Genomic DNA, 10,704 nt, shown 5'->3' on the forward strand with positions numbered 1-10,704 from the left:
GATCGTTGGGGCGGCCTCCCATTGGCTGGTTCGTACCTGCAATGCGTCACTCGGCTTGCGGCGGCCGCCGCCGTTGCTGCCCGGGCCGCGCTGTCCTGGCAACTGCGCCAGGCGGCAGAGACGTTTGCCCCGCGCCTGGCCGGGGAGCCCGTCTCCTCACCCATCCCCACCCGCCGCACGCGCACGCCCTCCCGCCCCTCGTGGGCAGGGGTAGCCGAGAACGCCGTGAGCCGTTAGAGAAGGCCGCGAAAGACCCCGGAAAACCCCTATCCCACTCGCAGCTCCTCAGCCTCGTATTTCGGCCTCCTGGAGGCCACACAGTTTCCATTTCCCTCCTGCACAAAACCCATAAAAATGTGTGTAAGGGCAAAAGCAGCTGCTTGTTTGATGGACCCATCTGAAAGGGCCTTCCTTTTATACTTCCCCCCTTTGCCTTCCTTGCCAAGGGTTATTTATTTACCAGAAAAATGTGGCTCAAAACCCACAGTATCAGAGATTGTGGAATCAGTCCCTCCCAATAACCTTGATTTGTGGAATAATATGGTTCTGGTTTGTAGTCAGATGTGGGTGTGCGCCTAGGCTGGGCCAATTTCTTATGACCTTAGATGACTATCTGGGAGTCATCTTTAAGTTTCTTTGAAAAATAGAGGTAATAATAGCTATCTTGAAAAAGTTTAAGGCTTAGAATTACATAAAGATTAAAGTTAACATAAAATGTCAAGTTACCTGGCACGTAATAGGTACCCCACTGATCACTCATCTACTCCCATAATGAATTTGCCCCTTTGAGTCTTGAATTTCTCGGGCTTCAATAGATTAAAAAATAAATAAATAAATAAAAGTTAGCTCTTTGGAAATGGAAACCGTATGACTGCTGAGGGAATGTAAAATGGTACAGCCACTGTAGAAAAAAACAGTATGGCTGTTCCTCAAGAAAATTAAAAATAGAGTTACCATATGATCCAACAATCCCACTGCTGAATATCTACCCAAAAGTATTGAAACCAGGATCTCGAAAGATGTTTCTACACCCATGCTCATTGCAGCATTTTTCACAAGCTAAAACACAGAAGCCATCCAAGTGTCCATCGGGATAAATGGATAAGTAAAATGTGGTCTAAACACAATAGAATATTATTGAGCCTTAAAAAGGAAGAAAATTCTGCAATATGCTATAGCACAGTTCAACCTTGAAGACATGAAATACATCAGTGACAAAAAGACAAATACTGGTATAGAATCCACTTACAGGAGATAATTCATGCAGGTAAAAGTGGAATGATGGTTGTCAGAGGCTGGAGGGTAAGAAGCATTGGGAGTTTTTGTTTAATGGGTATAGAGTTTCAGGGCCTCCCTGGCGGCGCAGCGGTTGAGCGCTGAGCTGCGAAGCTGCCCGCAGCCTCTGCAGCACCGGTTCAATCCCCAGCCACCGGGCAAGGGTCCCACATAGCACGCAGACCTCTCCTGCCTCACCCGCTGCTCCCCTCATCAGTGTGTTTCGTTGGTCTGCCTGTTCTGCTCCCTGCTCTGTCTCTGGTGAATTCTCTCACCCTCCCGCACTTCTGACTGTACCCAGTGCTGTATAAATAAATAAATCTTAAAAAAAAAAGAAATTAAAATTGAAAATAAAATGGGTATAGCGCTTCAGTTCGATTATGGGGGCTGATGCAGGTGCTGGTTGCAAAACATTAAGAATGTATTTAATACTACTTAACCACCTCAACTGGTAAATTTTAAGTCATTTGTATTTTATCGCATGAACATAATTTTAAAGCTCCTTGGTCTGGCCCAAAAGGAACAAGGGTTTGCATAACCTAGAACATTCAATAAGCAGGTAAGTAAACACCTACTGTGTGAATTTGATTTGCATACAACATAATTGTTACCAAAAAGGGGCTTACAAGGCACAGAGGAGAGGACCTTAGCTCACCAAATCGGTCCCTTGAGAAGATGAGTCCTAAACTGAATCTGACACCATAGGTGGTCTAGGAAAAATAGGGAAAAGCAAGTTCTAGATGAAAGAAACCATAGAATAAAGACTTAGAAGCCTAAGATAAGTAAGTGCATGGAGAAGCTGCCAGCCATTAGGAGTTTATAGAGCCAGCCAAGCACAGGAAAGGATGCTGGGAGCTAGAATTTACTGTTCAAATTTCAGTTCCTCAAGAAGGTTGTTGGTAGAACCAGAGTCCAGAAGGATTGTCTTAGACCATGGACATAAGGACTTAAAATTTTCCAGTAAAAAGCACAGCCGTGTGGACCCTGAAAAGGTAACGAACTGCATTTTTAGCAAACCAAAATGGGTTCTTATTGAGACAAAGCTTCCTTCCAGAACATCGTCCTGCTCAGCAAAGACCTAGATTCTCTCTAACTGCTATCTGCACTGCACCCACTTGGAAGACCTCAGTGGAATTTAACCTCCTTTAGCCAAGTTAGACATTTTCCCATGCCATCAAAAATGTTTCCTTTACTTGAGCAGAGAGGATCCTCTTTCAGTCATGCAAAGCAGACATAAAGAAAGTGCTCTTTCAATTAGTATTGGCAACCCTGTGACCTTCCTTTCAGATGAATGATGATTCAAAGAAAATTCAGGACCCCCTGCTTCAATTGTTCTAGCTAATATGGTGGTGGGGAGGTGAGTTGGGGACCTAAGTAAATTTATCCCACAACTAAAATATCAATGACAATGTTACTTTAGAGTGATTACCTCCACTGCAGAATCTGAGCTGAAAGCAGAGCTCTAAAGCCCCCATTCCATTCCTCTGTATTCTGGTAGTTCCCAAGTCTTTCCAAGGTATTCCTCAGAAATTTGTCTCTGATTCTTCCTCAGATGGAAGAGCCATCAGCAATCTTTTCTTTCAACTTAGTCACTAAAAATACTCTCTCTTTACACCGTCCCCCATCAGTATGCAGTGATTTTGCATATGAAATTTTTAATGATGGGAAATTGAATGACAAAATGAATAATCACCTCCTCAAGAAACTGAATTTTTAAAAAGGATTGATGCATAACATATAATAAGCACCAGCTTAAGGTGCATCTTAGAGATGTATGTTTTGAATCCAAGCATTTTTAAATAAATATTTGGTAATGAAATATATCTGTCTGTTAAAAAGAATACAGAAAAGTTCTTCCTGGTTCCTTGGGTTGAGTTTCAGTAAGGCTTCTCTTGCAGAAACTTCTTGGCTGACCTCCCTAAGACAAGAAAGAAAAGGAGAAAAAAATCAACACCTACATTTAAAACCATTGTGGTTTACATTTAAGACTATTCCAAGGTTATTTATAGAGCATTGTCATCCACACGACAAATAGTGAACATATAGTGCAGCCTGAATTTTGGCAATTGCCAACTGAAAAGCAAAGTTAATCACAAGCACCACATTAAGGCCTAAGATGTAGTTGGTTGTCTTTCTCTTTTCCCACCTACATAGTGAGATCTTCAGCTTTCTACCTTTGTCTATCCTGGGAAAGTGAGAATGCACTTCCTCTCCAGGACCTCAGTTCCTCAATTTGCAGAACAGATAACACAAGCCCATCCTTGACACTTCCCTCTCAAGGTTCCTGAGCTCCAGCCAGCTGAGCTAATAAACAAAAGCAGACAATCATAGTGATAATCTTGTTTGTAGGATGTTTGTGATTCTTTTTTTTTTTAAAGATTTATTCATTTTATTTATACAAGCACTGGGTATAGTCAGATGCACGGGAGGGTGAGAGAATTCACCAGAGCCAGAGCAGGGAACAGAACAGGCAGACTGACGAAATACAATGCTGAGGGGAGCAGTGGGTGTGGCAGGAGAGGTCTGCGTGCCATGTGGGCCCCTCACTGGTGGCCGGGGATCGAACAGGTGCTGCAGAGGCTGCGGGCAGCTTCACAGCCCAGCGCTCAACCGCTGCGCCACCAGAGGAGGCCCTGTTTGTGATTCTTGGCTAGTAAAAGAATCAAGTCTGAAATGCCCTAAGAGATCAATTGTATGAATCAACTCCTCTCCTATGCACCTCGACTGATACTTGTTATGTGCCAGTCTTGCGAGAATAATGCTCAAATAATATTCTGCGGTTCAAATAAAGATCCCTGGTTGAGGAAGTGAAATCCTCTTTCAGGATTATGGGCTCAAACAGAACAGGGACAGGAATCAAATCTGCTCATGAGAATGTCTTGCCCACAATTCAATGAGGAGTGAAGATTATAGGGCAAGCACTGAGTCCTCCAGGCATCCTGAATGACCTTATGCTCATGTACACACAGTAAAAATAAGGGTCATTAGCTTTGAAATCAACATGCTGCCCCTCATTTGCTCATTCAAAAAAAGAGAGAGATGTCAACTGAGGTGACCATCTGGATTTGCATAGGACTGAGGAGTTTCCTGGGATGCCAGACTTTCAGTGCTAAAATCAGACAGTCTTAGGCAAACCAGGATGGTTGGTCACCTTAGAAACCATGACCACTCATTCAGCAAATTTTAATACCCTGTTATACGATGTAAGTGTGCTGTGATGAAGATGGTCATAGGAGATGCACTATGCTGTTGCCCACGTCCATGTCTGCTCATACTGCTCCCTCTGCCTGGAAAGTCCTTTCTCCCTTTCCCACATCCCATCGCACTTGGCCCCAGCATCATATCTCCTATGATATCTTCCTAGCCTCACCAACTTGCTCCCTTTGATCCAAGGAGAAATAATCACTCCTCCCAAAATAGCCTTAAAACACATTATGACATTATTTCTTTATAGCTTGGTCCTCCCAACTGACCGAGTTCCTTGTGGGACCTTAATTATATTTGTACCCTCACTACCTTACATGGTACTGGGACATAGTTGATGCTCAATAAATTTTGTTGAATGAATAGGTGGGTGGACAAAGATATTATTTTGTGAGTGCCTTTTTTACATGTTTTTAATAAACACTCAGAAGATATTTATAGAGTATGAGTTGCCTTATAAATAATGAATCTTTTTTATTAATAATAGCCAGCAGAACAATTCTCATCTTCTTATAGCATTGTTTAAATTAATTTGAAACTGCTTAATAAGTACTTAATCAATTATTATTTTTGTTTTCCTTGGAATTTTTTATGTCATTGTGCAATAATTGTTTATATAATTCTTAAATTAAAATTTTCCCATCTTATTTAGAGAATTTATAGTTCAGACTATATTCACTTGATAAAATTAAGAGTTAAAGAATTCACCACCACATAATTAATTTTTAAAAATTCTGCTTTCAACTTTGAATGGTTTCACAGAAAAGAGGTGATGGGTGTGTTTGGTATTGTGTTGGCAGTGTGGAGACCTACATGCAGCTATGAATTCTTACAATGATACCTCAAATCTTTCCTTTACTTTCTTCATATTAGCTTAGGGTTTTTTTTTTTTTTTTTTTTTAGCATCATTTGATTGATTTAACAGGTAAAAATCAGAATTCAGGATTGGAAAGTCAGCATTGTTAAGATTCACTCTTCCCTTCTCATTGTTTTCCATTCCCCATCTAACTATTTAGCCAGTATTTCTAGGTTCTAACTATTTAGCCAGTATTTCTAGGTTCTGCCCACGGAAGTTGGAGTAAATAAATTATTGTCTGCACTTTATAAAAAAAAGATTGTAAAATGTCTTACACTAAACTACCTACCTACCTTCCTTTACTCCTTCATTTTCTGTATATCAACGTTCTTCATTGTGTGTTGAGGATCACATTATCTATCTTACTTTGCATGGAACTCTTGGTAGCAATATCAGTTTGGAAACTCATCTGCCATTTTGCCCTCTGTTTGAGGTAAACTCACCCCTTCCATAGGGAAACCACGAACCAGGGCCTAGACAGTCTAAGAAGATGATTCACAACTTGAAGCTTTGTGATCAGATACACCCTATTAAAGTGGATTAGTATCTGGGCTTGCTGAATTCCTCATTTTTTAAAAAGATTTATTTATTTATGCATACAAGAGCTGGGGTACAGGCCAGAGGTATGGGGGGTGGGGGTGAGAGGATTCACCAGAGACAGAGTGGGGAACAGAACAGGCAGATTGACTGTAATACACTGCTGAGGGGAGCAGCAGGAGAAGTCAGGAGAGATCTGCTGCGCCGTGTGTGTTGCTCCCCCGCTGGCCGGGAATTGAACTTGTGCTGCAGTGGCTGAGAATTGCTTCATAGGTTGCGTCTTAACCCTTGTGCCACCAGGGAGGCCCCTCATGTTTTTATTTTTGATGCTCTGAAATCATCTCAATAAAAATATATTTCTAGTGATTTCAGAAAAAAGCTGCAGAGGGTCTTTCCTGGCAGGGGGAGACTCAATTTCCCCTCTGCATGAGAAAATAGGAGCCACTTAGGGAAAACATATTTATCTTACAGCCACATTCTTGCTTTCCCCAGGTCTAGAATGAAATAAGTCACTGCCCCTGGCCTTCATGTAGAGGCTGGGAAAGACTTATCTGTGCTCCTAATACAATAACAGGATTGATTAGGAATGAAAGAGCTTCTGTTTTTCCAGATATAAGGGTTTTTTTAACCACCAAATATTTCCTCAGAAACTTAGTTCTCAATTTATTTTGAAAAATTTCAAATGTACAGAAAACTTGAATGAATAGTACAATAAACCATTCATATATTCACCACTTGTACTCAACAATGCCACATTTGCTTTCCCCCCTCCCTCATTGCTCTCCTAAACACACACACACACACACACACACACACACACATTGAGATGTATAACTTTTTTTGGCAGAACTATTTGAAAGAAAGTTGTAGACCTCATAATTCAGCCCCAAATTTTGGCACATTTCTCCTGAGACTCTTATCCTACAAAACCACAATACTATTATCACATTTAAAGGAAAAGATCCATAATATCATCTAGATCTATATTTAAATTTCCCTAATTTTCCCCAGAATTCTTTTCATAGCTGTTTTATTTTTCTTAACTAGAATCTAACAAGGGTTGTACTTTGCAATGTTACATTTGTTTAGACTCTTTTAACTCTACTATTCTAGATCCATTTTCCCATCTTTGTTCATCATATTGATATTTTGCAACTTTCAGGACAGTTTTCCTTTACAATGTTCATATTCCAGATTTGTTTGATTGTTTCCTCATAGTGTCATTTAATTTGTTCCTCTTTCCCCTGTATTTCCTATAAACTAGTATTTAGGTCTAAAGACTTGATAAGATTCAGGTTGAAAACTTTCGGCAAATACTGTGTATTTCACACTGCATCACTTCAAGAGCAGGTCTAGCCATTGTTCCACCATTAGAGATGATCAGTTTAATCGCTTAGTAAAGCTGGAATCTACCAGGTTTCACAATCTACCAGACATAATAAGTCTAAGTTTTGCACTTTTAATTAATGTGCTCTATAGAATCTCTGCCATCATGCAAATATCCTGTTTCCCAACAATGCTTTACCTAGTGATTATATTGTCCATTGATAATCCTTGCTTAATAATATAATTACATTGCAGGTTGCAAAAGGGTGGTTTTTCTAATTCTATAATCCCTTCTATATGTATTAGCTGACATTCTTTTGGTTTAAAAAAAAGTACTTTTCCCTTCTTTCCTTTTCTTTAATTCAGTGTATTATAATCAATTACACTCATTTTAATTTTTTTTTCATTTTAATTTTTGATGCTCAAATCTTCCCAAACTCGGCTAGTATGTGCTGTCCAGCCCAATTCTGTATCCTTCTGACATCTTTCTGGCACAAAATGTCCCAGACTCACCTTATACTTTCTCTGCTTGGATCTGTAATCAGCCATTGTATTCAAGGGTCCTGAGAGATTTTTAATGCATCCTGTTTTGATTTTCATTCAAAACTTTAAAAAAAATTATCATTCTGTCTTTCTTGCATTCAGCCGATCCATAAACAATTAAATGGCTTTCCTTTGGTATTCAGAAGTGTCTCTTCTCAATGCTCTCTTTATCCTTGACCCTTGCTCTCAGTGCTCAGATCTTTTGTGCTAGCTCTGTGTAACTTCTGGTATCTCTTTCGTCCTATTCCAGGGCATCATAATTGGGAATGTAAAAGTGAGCACTAGAACAAACTGGAAAATGGATAATGTCACAGAGCCCATCAGGAAGTGGTGGGTGAACAGCCTTGACATGCAAGACCTGGGTGAGAGAAAAGCACAGGCCCTAAACCAGCAGGATGTAACTGTAACTACCCTTGGCAGAGAGGCCATATCTTCCCCTGCTCTCATCCTCACAGCTGCTACTTCCTCCAAAACAGAGTGGATCAGGGGAGAACAGGAACTTTGCTTTAATCTCAGGGTTCAGTTCTTGAGGTTGGGTGATCCTGAGGCCAGGAGAGAAAAAGGAAGGTAGTTACGGCCCTAGTTCTCCAAGAACCATTCCAATATTCATCTGAACACAGAGATGATCATTTTGACTACTTTATTGGAAACTCCTTTTTTCTCTTGTGTTCATATTTGTTTCCTTATTTGAATATATTCTCCCTAGATTGAGTGTATCTTTCTGTAATAAATAGAATGGGAATATTTTATTTACCAGTGATTCATAGTTACCTTTGTCATATTAAAACACTTAGTTGTGGATGAAAGGTCTTCTTCAGCTGTGTCCTTCTATATTCAGTGGCTTTATGTCCCAGAGAGCCCTGCATAATAATTTCCCCACCGCAGCAATTGCCTCAGGGCTTTGCCCTTTCTGTCTCTGAGTCAATTATCATCATACAGAAGATCCTTCACTGCACAGAGACTCAGGATGGAGAGATTTGTATCCAAGTCACTAAATTGCTCTGTGATCTTGGGATAAGTGCCACAGCTGGACCTCAGATGGCAAACTAGTCACAGTATCTCTTGATTTTAAGGTCCCTATTAATAAGGTGTGGCGGGGAGGGGTGGCCAGTGAGCGAGAGAAACATCCTAGGAATTTTGTTTTCAAATAATAGATTGTTTTAGGGAGAGATTTCAGAGGTCAGTTAATATAACTCTCTAATGAGGAAATTAAGATGATTTTCCCTTGGTCCTGCATCTAGTTGAAAAAAGAACCGAGTCTAGAACCCAGTTTTCCTGACTTCCAATCTGGAGATGGCTTCTGTAGTGTACATGGCTGACTCTCATCTCCACCCTCGTTATCTCCACCCTCTTTACAATTCTGCTGATTTCTAATCCAGCCATAGTGACCCAGTAACCTCTCTCTCCCACTCTTCTCAGCTCTTTGTGTTTTTTGTTTTGTTTTGTTTTTTAAAGATTCATTTACTTATGCATAGAAGAACTGGGGTATAGGCCAGAGGTGGGGAGGTAAGAGGATTCACCAGAGACAGAGTGGGGAGCAGAACAGGCGGATCGACTGAAATACACTGCTGAGGGGAGCAGTGGGCGAGACAGAACAGGTCTGCTGAGCCAAATGTGGATTAGCTTCCTGGCTGGGGATCTAACTCTTGCTGCAGTTGCTGGGGATAGCTCAATAGCGCTGACACTTAACCCCTGCGCCACCAGGGAGGCCCAGCTCTTTGTGTTTTATCACTTCCAATTAAAATAATAGTAGCTAACACTTTTCAAACACTATATTCTAGGTTCTATGCTAAGCATTTTACATTTCGTATCACATTTAATCATCATGACACATTTATAGGTCAGTTCTGTAATCATCCAAGTTTATAGATAGAGTCATTTAGGCTTAAAAGATTTACATAGTTGGCCCAGTCGCACACCTAGTAGGTCTCAGAATTAAATTCCTAACTCACCTTCATCTGACTTCCAAACCTACCAGAGCACTTTTCTTCCTGTCAGAACAGTATTCAGTTACGCATCCATTTATTGTCTAAGTCCACACTAAGTACCTGCTAATGTACAGCAGTGATCCAGGCACTAGACAAAATAAAAAGGAACGAAAGTCCCTGTTTAACCAGACACACAAAACCAATAAACATGAAATAATGAGAATACAATTCAAGGTGGTATGTGTGATATAAAATTTCCAAGTCTTTCTTCTTTATGTCAATAGACTAAAAACTTTCTGAAGGTAAGCCTTCAATCTGCGGTTTCTAGAATACAATGGGCTCCAGATAGATATGGATATCGAGGTTGAGGTTGAACAGGTTTACTGCTGTCAAACTAAAGACCTAACTTCATTTAGAATTTGTACGACCCACTAAAATTGTCTTCACTATCAGTAACAAGAAAATTTGATACCTACTATGTGCTAGATGTAGTGATGAGTGCCTGGAAAATACCATGACAAGGAAAACAATTAGAACACTCGGCAATCAGAGGTAGTCAGGTTGGAGTGTGTATATGCCTTCTTATTAATGTGATCAGAAGGGGCTGGGTTTTAGGATTATCTGAAGCATCTTGGGAAAAGAAAATTGTCTTCCAAAGGGAAGTAGAAAATGATAAAGTTAGGTATTTGGGGAGTATAAGAAGAGGAGAGGAGGCTTGGGGTTTGAAGTAAAGACTTAGAAAGTAGCCCGAACGCCCCTCCAGCCTCCTTATCACCCTCTCATCAAGGAGCTGGCTCCCTTAAAATAAGAATTTGACTTATTTTCATTGTACTAGTCAGGACTGACTCACTTCTGAGGTTGTTGCACATTTATGAGTAATTAGTTTAACTATTTGAATTTCTTTACTAAACTTTGAAATTACCAAGTTGACTTAAAATATTGAAAACAATTAGGTTACAATCAGTTTGGTTTGTGGCCCAATTTAGTTTGTTCTGAGATACTCAAGTCTTTTATTTGGAGATTGGTTTAAAGTTG

The sequence above is a fragment of the Talpa europaea genome (genome assembly GCF_964194135.1).
Source record: "Talpa europaea genome assembly, chromosome: 6".
Classification (NCBI taxonomy): domain Eukaryota; kingdom Metazoa; phylum Chordata; class Mammalia; order Eulipotyphla; family Talpidae; genus Talpa; species Talpa europaea.